Source organism: Poecile atricapillus, chromosome 1 (assembly GCF_030490865.1).
Source record: "Poecile atricapillus isolate bPoeAtr1 chromosome 1, bPoeAtr1.hap1, whole genome shotgun sequence".
NCBI lineage: Eukaryota > Metazoa > Chordata > Aves > Passeriformes > Paridae > Poecile > Poecile atricapillus.
In genome coordinates, this window is record NC_081249.1 from 93393202 (window position 1) to 93408143 (window position 14942).

General features: G+C 43.1%; 1 protein-coding gene across 5 annotated transcripts in view; it reads left to right on the forward strand.

The window, feature by feature from the left end:
- Positions 1-2870: 2870 nt before the first annotated feature.
- The window catches only part of ZBTB20 (zinc finger and BTB domain containing 20), a 473996-nt gene continuing 461924 nt past the window's right edge, over positions 2871-14942 (forward strand). For 2 of the 5 annotated variants that reach the window (XM_058829852.1, XM_058829841.1), the window contains exon 1: positions 2871-2955. The gene's annotated coding sequence lies outside the window, so the exon portion shown is untranslated. Of the gene's footprint in view, positions 2956-11034; positions 11174-14942 lie in introns of those variants that run through there. The other 3 variants (XM_058829861.1, XM_058829849.1, XM_058829842.1) reach the window with 3 other exon arrangements.

Below are 14942 nucleotides of genomic sequence, written 5' to 3' on the forward strand. Positions count from 1 at the left end.
TGAGAGCTCTGTAATATATTTGAGCATGATTTCTAACCATAAATTTTAAAAGCGTGCTCGCTATCCTACAATTGTCAATGATGACATCAAAAAGAAGCAGACCCACATCACCACTGGAAATGCTGTTCCCTCTTGTGTGAGGCAATCACCGCTAACTTGCTGGGCATCACTGATACAACTGCAATTCCCACCAGAAACATGGTCTTACAAATCATGGTGGACAACAAATGATGTTCAAGGAGAAGAACCTCTTCTTCTGCATCTCTTTAAAATCAGTGCCTTGTCCCTCCATGGCATGCATCATAAATGTACATCTGAGTATTAAATCACTGCCACCTCCACGCGGTGTTACCTGGAGATACTAGCTGGGAGGTATCTGCTCTCTGATGGTCACATCATTTCTCACTCAGTGGAATAGCTCAGCTACAGGAGCCTTCAGCTCATTCTTGATACGTAGTTACAGACTGTGAAAGATTTATGTATATGAAGTGTGCTCAGTTTTACTGTCATGCGACATTGTTTTGACAGCCCAGATGAAGTTCCAGGTATGACATTATCAAACAGAATATGCCCTAGAGAAATTATTTTTCTGAGCATTTTATTTCACACTCTGTCTCATGTTAAAAATGCAGAACAGGCCAAAAGAAATGAGAAGGAAATTAAAGCTTTGATTCGGCACAGAACCTCAGCATACGCTTATGTTGAAGCAGCTATGCAGTCAAAATATGCCCGGGGTTAAAATCCTAGCGCTTCACTACAATGCTGACCTGAGTCTGATGGGGGTTTTTACCTTCTCCTAGTACCAGATTTAATTTGCTTACTCTCATTATATATATATTAAAAAAAAGTCCCTCCAATGCACAAACAGCTACATAGACTAAAAAAACAAAAACAAACAAACAAACAGTATCTTCTAATTGTTCTAATCAAGCAAAAGAGATGTAACCCATGTAAGTGGAATAAAAATATAAAGGTAATGCCTTATTCAGGGAGGTAATGGGGGAGGAAGAAAGATGGCCTTATCCACCAGTTCTGAAAGTGAATGTGCGAAGGGAGTGAGGGCTACTTCAAGAGAAACCCCTGAGAATGATGAAAGAAGCCAGGCCCTGTCCTCGTAAGGACCTCCCACAAACCCCAACTCAGAAACAGAAGTTTCTGAGGACAGGAGAGGACAGAAGAGCTTTCTCCAGACAGGTAGTGGAATCACCCACGATCACAGCAATGGGACACGTGGTTGTGCAGGAAGGACCATGACAAGGGATGCTTCCTGGAACACTGCTGACAAACTTTGACAGGGAAGATGGAGAAACCATCTGGAATGGGAGTGCTTCCCTGCATGGCTCCAAGGGACACATATAAACACTTGTGATAGGAAAGTGGGAAGAAACTAGGGAAAGGGAGGTAACTTTACATTGGGTGGTCCATGCAAACAGAAGAAAAGCAAACATAACCAATCTCTAGGATGAGGGAATTACAGAACTGTTATGCTGGATCACACAGGTATAGGCTGGCAGGAAAAAAGGCAAGTAGGAACCTCAGTGTTCTTCAAAGGAATGATAACCACTAAATCTCAACTAACCTAGAACACAGGAAGGAAGGATAGTAAGCGATTAATTTAGATAAAGCGTGAGTTTAATTTGACCAGAAACAGGAAGGAAGCACGCTGAAAGGGGAAGGTAGGTGAGATGGGCAGAGTTCCGAAAGAACAGCGTAAGCATCAAGGACTACAATCACAAACACCAGCAAAACCCAAAAAACCCTCAGAGATGTTGAGAACAGTTAAAAGCTCTGTAAATAGTGTAACGGTATAACAACAAAGGAAGGCCTGGGCCTTCTCTTTAATGGGAAAGGAGGGAGACTGACACGGCCCACTGCCCTCCGGTTCCCCCTGGAGGAACCAGCGCTCTTGGGGCTCAGAGAACGCTCATGGTGCCCCTCGCTCTGGCCCTGGCTGCAAACCCAACACCTACAAAGGACGCCTCTTCTGGAAGAACACCTGTCTGCTCTGCCTGAGCGGCTCTCTGCCCCACCCCTACGGGCAGAGGTCCCACAGCGCCCAGACGAGGGATCCCTGGGCCAGAGCAGGGATGAGAGAAGCGCTCCTGGGAAAACGCATTCCGCTCGCTGCCCGGGGTGGGCGCCTCACACAGGCTGCCCGGGGCGGGCGCGCTGCCGCGGCTCCTGCGTGCGAGGAAGGAAGCGATTCCGCGTCCCTTCCTCCCACCCCCGGGACACCCGTCCGCCCCCCCGTTCCCTGTTCTCTGGCCCCGGCCCCTCGGGACCCGCCGCCGGCTCCGGGCGGGGGCGGGGGCGCCGCCCCATTGGCCGAGCGCGGCCCCTCTGCCGCGCTCCCGTTGGCCCGCGCCGCAGCCGGCCCCGCCCCGCTGCCGCTCTCCCATTGGCCGCCCGCGCCGGCGGGGCCCCGCCCCGGCCCCGCCCCTCCGGGGTCATTTAAGTTTATGGAGGAAAATAAATAAATAAAGCGGGAAATAGAAATGCGTAGAAGGCGGGGGGGGGCGGGGCGGGGGGGAGCGCAACCTAACCTGCTGCCTGGCCCGCGGCTGCCAATCGGTACCCGAGAGCCGGCAGGACTGACACCTCCTCCCAGCCAGTCAGCGCTCCCGAGCGGCGAAGGCGGCCCCTAGCGTTCTAAAATTCGGCCAATGAGAGACGCCCACCCTTTGACCGACGTTTGCGCCTTCCAATAGAAGGGGCGCGTAGCGGACCGGCTTCGCCTATCCACAACTAGCCGTGAGTCGCGAGGAGGGGGGCTGGCTCCAACGGCGGCGGGAGGCGGGGCCGGACCCTGAGTGGCGGCGCTGCGAGCCAATGGGTGCAGGCCAGCGGGGCGGGGGGGCCGGGGGCCAATGAGGGGCCCGGGGAGGCGGCGGCGGCCGCCTCTGAAAGTGCCGCGAGCCGGCGGCGCCCAGCGCGGGGCAGGGGAAGATGAGAGAGGTACCGGCGCTTCCGGGGTCAGCGCGCGGCCGGGGGCGGAGCCTGGGTCTGCTCCGCCCACCGGGGGCGGGGCGGGCGGGTGAGGGGCGGTGGGGGGGGGCGAGGGGCTCCCGCGTCCCGGCGGGAATGGAGCGTTCGTATTCCGGGAGGGAGCGGAGCCGGGTTAGTCCTGGAGGGGTAACGGCTGAGTAGCCGCCGCCTCCCGCAGTTTTTTCATGGTCCCGAAAAAGTTCGGGAGCCGGCGGGGCCACTCCCCTGAGGTTGCGTGCGGCCGGAGAGGGAGACTTGGCACCGACATTCCCCCCGCTTGTCCCCCCCCCGCTCCGCTCCTCCTCCAGCCGCGCCGCTGGGAAAAGTTGGCGGCGCTTGTTTGTGAGCGAGGGTCGGGGAGGGAAGAGGTGCCCAAGAACCGTCTGGACACCATCCCCTGCGGTGTGTTCTGGGATGACCCCGCTCGAGCAGAGGTTGGAGCGGCTGACCCAGTGTGGGCCCTCCCAACCTTGCCTAGCCTGTGATTCAGTGGTTCTGAGAGGGCAGGTCGGGGTTATCCCCCGGGAGAAAGGCAGTGCCGGTGCCCGGGATACCCCGGGGGATGCGGGGTGAGAGCCGGCCTGGGGAGGAGCCGCTCGTCCTCTCGCATCGAAATGTTCAACAGCTGCCCGGGGCTTTTTTGGGGTTGGTTGGTTTTTGGTGCCGTCCCCGAGGGCTCACGAAGCAAATCAGTTCCGTGGTTCCCCGTTTTCCCTGCTTTCCCTGCTGAGGCTCTGGCAGCCTGGTCCCAGCCGAGCGCACCGCGCGTCCCACAGCGCTTCCAGAGCCATGGGTGCCTCGTCCTTCCCCTCAGCGCCGGGCTGTGCCCGGGGAACACGGTCGTGTGCCCAGCGTTCTGTGTCCCTGCCCCGGGGAGGGGGCTCGGCGTTTGTCAGTCGGAGCGCAGGAAAGAAATGGATTTGTGGGTTGAGAAGGAAGCGGGCTGCCGCTCTGCCCGTCGTGTTCCCGGACTTTGCCTCCTTTTGTAGCCGAGCAAGTCGGTGTTTCTCAGGTTAAAAGCCCTCCTGACAGCCTCGGAGACGTCTGTGCTCAATGGCAAATAGGAAATTGTGAGGAAGTAAGACTCACTGTCGAGTAAAGCAAACTAAAGTGCAAAGTCTGACGCACGGCTCTCTGAGCAGAGTAATTATTTAGGAGCAAAAAGTATCTCCGTAAAAGCTGTTATTGTCTACAGCTACTGGATCACTGTCCTGAAATCAGAGAGCCTTCCTGGGTCTTTCTGAATGCCTGGGATGTGCTCTCATATAGAAATGATGTCTTTGGAATTTACGGGGCTGAGATTGTAGAAATGCAGAACCATTTCTCATCTGTGAGTCTCGGGGTCTTGCTTTGCAAGAAAGGGTAACTCAAGACAGAAATAAATCCGTGATAGGAAAGTACTGTACCCTTCTCTTGCATACACAAAAACCCCTCAGAGGAAAGAGTTCTGCTCCGAGGATGCAATGAGGACACAGTATTAGAGCTGGCTGGGAGGATCCTTCCCTCCCCAGTGGAAAATGTGGTATTTGTGAAGTTGCAGTTTTCTGCAAGAAAGTTCCAGTTTTACTGAGGAAAAAAAAACTTACATTATTCTGACCGGAAAATTAAAGTGATGGTTCATGGCTACCTGCCTTGCAGACTTCTGTCAATTCTACTTTCTGCTTACAGGGAGAAAGCACAGTTAACAAAATCTTCCCCTTAGAGATTTCCACCTTTTTTTTTTTAATTTTTTCTTTGCCATTTTCCCCCCTTTAAATGAATTGCTTGGAATATTTATTCCACAAAGGACATGAAAGCTTTACTTCTTTCTCTGAAACACAACTAAATTTTTTTTTTTTTCATAGCACAAAAATTCCAGTATTTGGCCAGCCCAATTCAAAACTTCTGGAAACTTGGGACCAGATCTTTGGCTTGTACAAACTGGCTAGTTCCATTGTGTTTAGTCCACAGAGGATTTGGCCCTAGTTAATTAATGGTTCACCCGAGGTCATGCAGCGAGTTGATTTTTAAAGCTGGAGACTGAATTCAGAGCTGTTATTATTCAATCCTGTCATATATCTTGAAGTTTACTGCACAACATTATATTTTTCTTAGACAAGCTGGATTAATAAGAGGCAGAATCCACGAGGCTCTGATTGCAACTTTTCTTAAAAATCATGTTCTTAAAAAAATCTATTCAATCGTGATCTTACTAGAAAAGCGAGTAAATATGTTGTAATTAGTGCATAGGTGACACTGACTACCGAGGGAGAGAGAGGCCTGAAAAACTGCTTTTGTTATTTAAACCTTTCTTTCAAAGTACAAAAGCATTTGATTGGCACTTCACTGATTTAATAGTCCATTTGTAATGCAGGAAGAACATTACAGAAAATTTTAGCATTATTTTAAATGTCATCATTTAATCTGTAGGTGTTTTTTAAAAATCCTCATTTCTAGGAGAAGAAAACTTTCTGATAGCATGTGGAATCTGTGACTAGTCAGTTGTTAAAGATATGAATGCCTCGGGTCTTCCAAAACGAAATGGTTTATGAGTCTTAAAATGTATCCTGTTTGTTGTGTTAGCACAAAAGTAAAATACAAGAAAAATCCTTCTGGCTGAGGATTTAATGTTTGGTCTTACTGTGATGTAACATTAGGAACGGAACCTCAGCCCTCTGGTTTAAAATCAGGGTTACCAGCATTCATATTAAAAGGAAGAACTGTTCAGATCCTGTGCAGCAGCAGTGCCAGATGTATGAAATACCAGCTAGTCCATTTGAGCATCTGACTTTACAGAGGTGATCTTTCACCTGTACTTGCATAAAGATGCTTTGTGAAGGTCGACTTTTTTCTGTTTTACACGTGGAGAAGATACAAAGGCCAGAAATCCAAACAGACTGGCTGCACACACCCATTTCCCCCACTGTTGCTGATTTTTCAGGGGAAAATAAGATTTCATAAAGTTCATAAAGGCTTGTCTCTGCCTTCCAAATGTTTGAGGAGTGGCTTTGTTGCTAAAATTTTACATGCTGGAAAGACTCTGAATTAAACAGCACTGAAATGACTTCCCAATGTCAAAGAGCAGTCAGTGACAGAGTTTGAACAGACCTTCTGCCTCCCAGGCCACAGCTGCACCTATTGGCTTCATTGTCCCATCCCTCCTACGCACATGCATGCCTGGCATTGTTTTGGAAATACAGCAGAAACTTGATAATTCAAACTGATGACTCGTAGAGCCACTTGTGGAATTAATTTATTGGGTAAATTAATTACTAGATATGCAGGCAGATTTAAAAAAGAAAAAAAAAAAGTGTGTCATAGTGTATGGTATGTTCTGTTACCTCAGTGTGATTTATTGTTCACTGCATGAATTGAGTATCCTGGAAAATATTTTGTTAGAAATTTTGTAAGTAAAGTCTTAAATCTCAGCATGGTTCTGTTCTTGTTATGTAAATCTGTGAGGGGAATTGGGTTTTCAGCTCTTCAATGACGAGTTATAATTTGGGATTAGAAATTAATCCATAGCACCTATTTTGTGGCACAGGATTTATAGCATGCCTCAGAGGTTAAACCACAGCCTTAGTATACTGATCTGTGCTGCAGGCTTATTTGATTTCGGCAGGGCTGCCTGCCTAAGACAAATAGGATTTGATCCTTGCTGGGTAACCTTGGTCAAATTCCAGGCGGCCCTCAAGACTTACTATTTCCATCTTGGTATTAGAAAATAAGTGTGTTCTTTCTGTTTATTTTTCACAGGGCCTCGGTATTGTTCGGTATAGTTTGTCATGTGAGGCTGTAAATCCCTTCAAGCGAGGTGGAATTTTAGATTTGCAAACTGTTCCCAAATGATTGCATGTGTATCATGAAGGAAAAGGCAGTCCTCTAGCCAAGAATGGACAGAACTTACCGAGTTTAGCTCATTAAGATTCCAGAGTGACTGCAGATATTAATGTAGAAGATGCTATGGGGAAAAATAATTATTTTTAATTTGCTCAAAGTACCAAATTAATGTTAAGTAAGCAGAATTCATCTGTAATTGCCCAAGAAATCTTTCCAGCAGTTTAAGCTCTCTGAAGAGGTATTGCAGAGAGTGTGCACAAATCATTACATTATTGATAAACAAACAAAAAAATACAGTCTCAAATTGGCAGCTATTAGTAAATTTTGCTTGTTTGCCCTTACATAGGCATGCTGACCCTTGATCTTGGGTATCAAAGCAACCCAAGCAAGTCAAAATTCAGTTCTTTAATTTTCTTGAGCAGTATATTCACTGAGAAGAATCATTGAGCCTATCTGAAACAGAAGAAAATAGTTTCCATTGACCAGTTTTCACAACCAGAGATGGTTTTGGAAGGTCTGGTTTGCTTTGGGGAGTCCCGTGTGTGTGGCCTGAGTAGGGTGAACAGGAAAAAAACCAAAAAGATATTGGTGTGTAGATCATTTTGTGCTTACTGATATCAATGGGTCTCAGATCATACTCTAATTTTCCAAGATATTCATGAAATATGCCTCAAGGAATACCAGAATAAGACGTTTTGTTATCAAATTTTCGTGTAAGAGACAGTTCTGATTTTGACTCTTTAACAGCTTATTGAAAGAAATAATTATTCCTTCATCTTTCCTTATTCTTTTAATCCAATATGGGGTCTAACCCAGTTATTGCTTCTTATATTTTCTTGAGAGCATATTGAAAACTGAGTACTTCTTTACTGGTCTGGGTTCCTGGCATAAGACTCATGAAGCTCTCTGCCACAAATGGTATATTTGACTTCAGGGAAAAATTGCTCAGTCTTTGTTTCTTATCTGTACAACAGGAATAATACCATGTGCTGTCATCACAAATATTTGCAAAGGTATGTATGCGGAGAATTCCAAAATGCAGCCATCAGGGTTATAAATAATATCTAAAGTAATAATTTCAGATGGTAGGTGCCAATTTTTCCATTGGCTGTTTGGTTTGACAATAAATGCCAGTGTTAGTAGTTTTATAAACTTTGGTGTAGTTATTCTGGGTTTGCATCAGAAAACAGAAGGTGGCTTAGACATGAATTTCCTCTTTGAAATAACTGAAGTGACATCAGTGGAATTATACAGGAATGATTTTGGCATTGATACTGCTGAAAGACATAGTGCTCTCTGAGTGCTTTGGCCTCATACAAAGTGAGCTGTATTAGTACAGCAGTTCAAAGCTTCTTTGGAATTGTAGTCTCCTCTTTACCATCTGAAGTTTTCAAGTACTGCAGCTAGCAAGAACTGTTTCTGGAAGAATTTCTAGGATTCAAAACTGTGTGTCTTCCACCCAATAGTAATTGTGCACACGAATTACTTAATTTCCCATATGACTTTTAGCATATCCATTTGACTAAATCTTAAGAAAGAAGTTTTAAAACATTTTTGTAACAAACTCCAGTCAGGCATCTAGGCTGCTTTTCTTATACATAACACTTTCTATTTCCAGACACTGTAAATATTGGCCTTCAGAATAGCTTTGTGCAGTGTTTACTCACATCACTTTATGGAAGATGAAGAAAGCAGAAAATACCCACTGTTTCCAAAACTGGAGATAATTTTTAACTGCTTGTATTTTTGTATGCATCTTTTGAGACCCTGAGGCTTTATTTCCACCACCACTGGTTCTGTACGCTTCCCTCTCCCACCAGTGCTAGTTGTAAGTTGCAGTCATTAAGCACAACTACCTCAAGGTAGATATTGAACACTGTCAAACCTCATGTAGAAGTTACAGCTTTTAGGTGCAGCGAAACCAGGGCAAAGTTCTAGGGAACAGGGTAGAAGTGCCTGAAGTTTGGGCCTCTAGAAAAGCTGTCATTCTTCTCTATTTTTAAATGTACCAGAATGAAATTAGGGATTGGAATGGCAGGTGCTGCTGTTCTTCTGTTATAAGCAGCAATATCTGTTTTGTTAAGCAGTTTTCTGTTTCATAACTGTAAAGTAAATAAATAAAATCTTTGTGCTGTTTAGGTGGAGTTTAAATGTGGGGTCCAGATTGTCTCCAAAACAATTTGTAGGACTTCTCCCCCATTGTAGTGTATGAATAACACCCACTGAACTCAATGTGAGGGTTTTTTTATCGTGTGGCTGAAAAGAAGAGTCCCTATTTATAGCATTCAAACGTTGGCAGGTGCAAGACTGGTGAGAAATGTTAGTCTCACACATACAAACTAGTTGTTTAGGAGAGACTTGTACGTGGTGGGAGCTGCTCCTCGCTGGGCCGCTAGAATCAACAGCGTTGCTCAGTGGCTGTCTTCTTGTTGAGATCAATCAGCTTGCATTTCCAGGAGGGTGTGTAACGAAGAAGGGCCTGATGGTGCTGATTGCAGTAATATACTTAGCTATGGCAGCCTTAGCTATTATTTATAGAAGTGCTAATTATATCAATAGAAATAGCAATATTAATACTGTTAAGTGTCAGAATCCACGCTTGACAGCATGAACTAAACACAGCTACTGTGAAACAAAGCAGCCAGCTTGTCTCCCTTGTCAAACCACCAATATGCATTTCAGGAAGAGTACACACCCACCTTAATTGCTTGGGGTCTCACCATTTTTGCTCATCTTGTTATATCACTATCATTTCAAGCTGAAAAACTCACAAGACCGGCTGTTCCCATAAAGTGTAGACTGTATTCAAAGTCAGTCTGGAAAATTCAAACTGTGACTAAAAGTGTTACAGTGGATTCCAGTTTAAAGCTGTCATCCTACAATGCTGGAGACTGCAAGTGTCTTGAAGTTCAGAATCTGACCCAAACTTTTTTTTCTTTTTTTTTAGTCTGTATCCTACCACTACTTGTTTACAACATAGTTGGTGAGGACACACGTAGATTTCAGTACCCACAGTTACCTTCAGACTACGTTATAACCAGCCTTAATTGGCATCTTTTAAAGGGCAGAAATCATATTACCAAAAAATAAACAAAACTAAAAGAAAACAAGAGCATATTGAGACTTATTGTCTGGCTGCTTTTTTAACATTTAAAATATGCTTGATTTCCTGTCACAGCTCTTGTTACATCTGCCTACCTCTTGTGACAGTGTTTTAGACTGACTTCCCACAGGAGCTTACAAATCAAGCAGGTTAATGTCTTCATTAAAACTGAATAACAGTTTACTTTGGGAAAAAAACATATTAAATATTTCAGGATATTGAACACCAAACTACTATTAAGCTTTAACTAATGCATTTACTTTGCTGACACTTGCTCTCCGATGGGACATGTAGCTCAAGTTAATGTCACTCGAAGTGATGTTTAAGACTCCATGAGAAAGTGTTTCCAACCCCTTCTAGATGATTTTACTCTAATTCTATCACTCTGTACTTGAGAAAAAGTTTTAAATAAGTTATTTCAGCAACTTGCCATCCTTATTTTGGAAGTGTACTGGGTATAAATGTCTCCTTTAGAGTTTTAAATAATCCTTTCTGTGTCCTAGATACATGTGGTGCATTGTGTGGAGACAGTGAGCAGGCTGTTGGCCTCTGGACATATAAAGAATGTCCTTAGCTTGCTTTGCCTTTGGGAGGAAAATACAAGGATTGCTGCAAACAGAAAAGGTTTGGGTTTTGTCACCCATGACTGCGATCTACCTTAAGGCATGACTGATTTAGTGGATCAGGGAGATAGAAATGGAGGCACATGGCCAGTAGGTCAAGGTTTCTCAGCTGGCAAGTGGAGATACTCTGCGTGGGCTGCTGTTACTGCAGAGCTGTGGGCTTGTGTTGTTCTCACTCTCTGCAGAATCCAATGGCAGTGATGCCATGTGGGACACAGGAACATCCCATCAGTAATAGGAATGGGGTTTGTTTGGGTTTCTTTTGTTCATGTTGCACTGCAAATTCTGTTGGTGTAATTTGCTTTATCAGCTCTTTTGTTCTTGTTGGGATTTTTTTGACCTCTTCATTTGGCAATCCTACAGTTTACTTATCTATTATCAGAGCTATGTCAGACAGTGATGCGTCATTCTTTCTGGATCCGACTACAGCAGCATCCCAGTACATGATGCAATCAAACAACATTCCTCCATTGGCAGATTTAGACCAATCCTTTTCAAGTTTGTTAATGTATCCAGAATGAAAGCTGCTGTCAGTTTTACGCTGTAAGAATACTGATACTTTGTTGTAACCCTTCCCATCGTTGGTCTGTAATAATCCTGGAACTCTTCTGACATCCCTTTAAGCTCTGCAAACAGGTGATCTGTGAGTAAATCTCCCTGAGGAGTTACAAACTTTCTTGAATTATTTACATCTACTGTAGGAATTCTGTCTTGCATTGCATACTGGGCTGATTGCATAGATGATACAAACTGAGTGATGCAGAAAGAAATGGAGGATGTGCCTGGAACATAAAGATATGCCTTAGACTCATGAATATATTACATAAAAAACAATTCCTACTATAATGCTGCTGGCTTTTGCTGCATTAACTTCAGGGGAAAAAAAGGTCCACAAAACTTAGGATCTTGGTTATAGCCATAAAGAAATTGTTGAGAAAGATGAATGGCTTAGAGAATAATTTATGCAATAGGACAAAAATAAAGAGCCTGGTTTAACTACTAGTGGGTATCTGAAAGACGTCATTGCTCAGTGGTGATGTTCTGGAATATAATGAGCACTAGCCTCATCTCATTTGGCAAACATGGTAATTCCTGGTAGGACAGGAGATAATTAACAAGTGCACATGGAAAATGAATTGGGGTTTTTTGTGGTTTTTGTTTTTTTTTTTTTAATTTTAACTCATGGTCACAATGCATCTAAGTTCAGTAGAGTAGAAAAAAATAATTATTAGTTTTAGTAGAATAATTTTGCGGGGCACTCCACTTTTTGAATAAACAAATACAGATCAATATTTTCTTGAATTTACTGGTCATGCACATTTATTCAGTATATTGTCATTCACTCCCTTTAAGTAATTCCACATGTCACATTTTTGGGAATTTTACATATGTGGTTTGAAAGCAAAAATTGTTGTGCCTAATCCTGCCTTGCAAGATAAATAAGACAGGCCTGCTTTCGTTACCACAGTGGCTGAGTACTTCTCTCTTGTGGTACAAATACAAACTCAGGTTCATGATTTGCTTTCTGAAAGGCCTCGTGGACATTTATTAAGGCTTTGCATTTTATTCCAGTAAAACATAACATTTTGGTCAAAGGGTGTTTACTTAAATGGAACAATTCCAAAAAACCAAGGACTTGAGACGAGGAGGGTCAATAATTTCCCTTTTTCAGTGGTGGCTCATCTTGGTGCTGCTGGGAGACATTCACCCAGCCTTGCTGTCTGGCTCCAGTTCTGTTGCTATTCACTTGGGCTGATAATGTGTTGCTTTTTACCTAAGCATCACTGCTCCTGGACAGCACAGTAACCTGGACCTTATCTGATAAGCATGATAACTCCAGATTCCCAATTAGTATTGATGTTATTTGCATGTGTACATTCTAACAGGAACTGGGGAGTCCCAGAGGAGATCAGTGTCCCATCCACTGCTGCTGGGTGTTCTACATGCTGTAAAAGAGGTGCTGCCTCAGGAAGCTTTTAGTTCATTAAGCAAGTCAGGAGAGAGGTGAGGGGAACAAAATGTTAGAATTTCCACTGTTGTGGTTGCAGACCAAGACACAGAGAAAAATTAGATGATTATATTGGGATAATCCAGGGAAAGGAAATAAAGGTTTTCAGAGGCAACTAACTTCCACTAAAGCAAGTATGGGAGTGATGTGCCAACCTGCCATTTGTGCCTTTGAAAATTTCCCCAGGGAGTCTATTGTAGAGCCAAGCATTGAACTCTGATCTTCAGTCCCCCAGATTGTCTTCAGACAATCATTCCTTTCTGCTTTAAGTGTTTTTAATTGAAAAATACCATCTGAACAGTGTCTGTAAAGAATTACTTTTCCTCAGAACCTCCAAAAGAAAAGCAAAATGATGCGCTGCAGCAATAAATTAACCAGGGATCAAAATAAAAACCACAGTCTTGTTATGAAAACCAGAACTGGTGGGTAAATACTGTGAATTTATGACACCACTGGAAAAATAAATCCACTCTGGTAAATGTTAATACTTTTAGAACTAAAGATTTTTGGTTTAATTATTAAACTATTCAAAAATCTTCTAAGCAGACTTCACATGCAAAAGCTACAGAATGTTTAAAAAAACATACAGAAGTTCATCCCTTGCTTTTCTGCAGGCACTATTTATATCTATGTCGGTGTTCGTTTCAGAGAAGAGAATAAAACTGAAGTCCACATGACTCTGTTACTCTCCCCAAATAGCAGTTACACTTTCCCTTTTATATAGGGTTGTACATATATTCACTCACACTTTCTCATCACTTTGTTAGGGGGTAGACTCTTTTCCCGTTTTGCAGGTTGGGAAACACTGGCAGAACTCAAGGTTACACAAATACAGAGAAATCGTGAGAGTCAGATTACGCTGCTGGAGTGACCCATGTTCAGGCCACTCCAACACGTCCCCTAATAATATTTTACAAGCCTGAGCCATCTGTGTGTGATGAGATCAGAAGTAAGGAAGTCTGTAGTTGCCAAGAGAATTTTAGCAAGCAGAACTGTACAACTACAAAGAAATCCTACAGCATCAACCAAGGAAGCTCAGAGAAATATTCACACTGAGCTCTTTTTGACTCTTTTAATTGGAGACTGTTCTTGTTAAATTTTAAGGATTGGATCTTCCTGTTGTACACCTAATTGTTATTGACCATATTGTAAGCTTTGCATACATTATTAGGAGTCTCCAAAATGGCTAATCCCATATTTTGGAGAAGCAAAAAGCTACTGCTGCATCTCTCTGTGCACATGGAGCAGTAGTCAACCCCTACAGCTTGGCTGCATCCCAGTGGTTTAGTTTCCTTTCCCTCACAAAGACACACTCATACACAAGCTCAGAAGTATCCCAAAGAAGAGACACCCCCCAGGAATTCCCTGTATAATTCTGATCCATGGACTTCTTGCCATTTGTGGGCTTGACATCAGTGAGATGGGCTATTACTTATGTCTTCCTTCCTTTACTTTGTGTAAGATGAACTTTACAGAAACAAATAAATACAAAGTATAGGCCTTTCAAAAGCTCTCCGCATCAGTTTCACTCTTCTCCCTTTGAACACAACCGGGACTTGACTGGAAGTGGAATTAAGCCCACATTGAACATTTTCAACACTTGCAGTCACAGAAGAATTTATAATCCCTATGAAAGGGATTCTGAAGTTCTTCAAAGGATATCAATCTCAAGCTCTCAAGAATGGTTCTGATTCTGGAACAGAAAGTCCCTTGAGCTGCTTTCTTGGTTACCAAGGGTTAAGTTCAAATAGGCTTTCTCCCAGTTTGTTTTATTAGAAAATGGTATTTATTTGACTGTGGTATGCTACCTAAAATTGTTATAATTTGTTTCTTTATTTCCATAAACATTTCTCTGTTTGTTTTGGAAGAGTGGTTACTTAAGGAAAAAAAAAAAAACAAAACCAACAAAGTAAGCTTAAAAATATACTGCTTGTCTTCCATATCAAATTTTCTCTTGTAATCAGTGTATATAATTTTCCTATAGCACCAATCTAAACAAAAAAAGACAAACAAAAGAAAAGAGAGGGAAGAGAGACATTAAATTCTATTTTCAGGATGGCATATCAGACCACACGCACTTACAGGGTAGAATAGATTTATTATTTTGGGCAGTACAGTGGAACTTATGAGAAGCTTTCTTTTTTTATACAAAGTTAGTTCAGAGTAGATTAAAGTTTATTTCAAACTCAGCATATTTGACCTCAAGCATCATAAGAGTCATGTAGAATTGGCTCATGCTATTAAATTCCTACAGCGAACTCCATAATAATGATTAATTTCTTTCATAAACTCTCTTCATAATTAATACAGGTTTCATTGTGGGCACTGCTATTCTCATATTGATTATCTCTACAATTTAGATTGGACTCGTAAAATGATGTCTTTGTTTACTCTGATGGCCAGA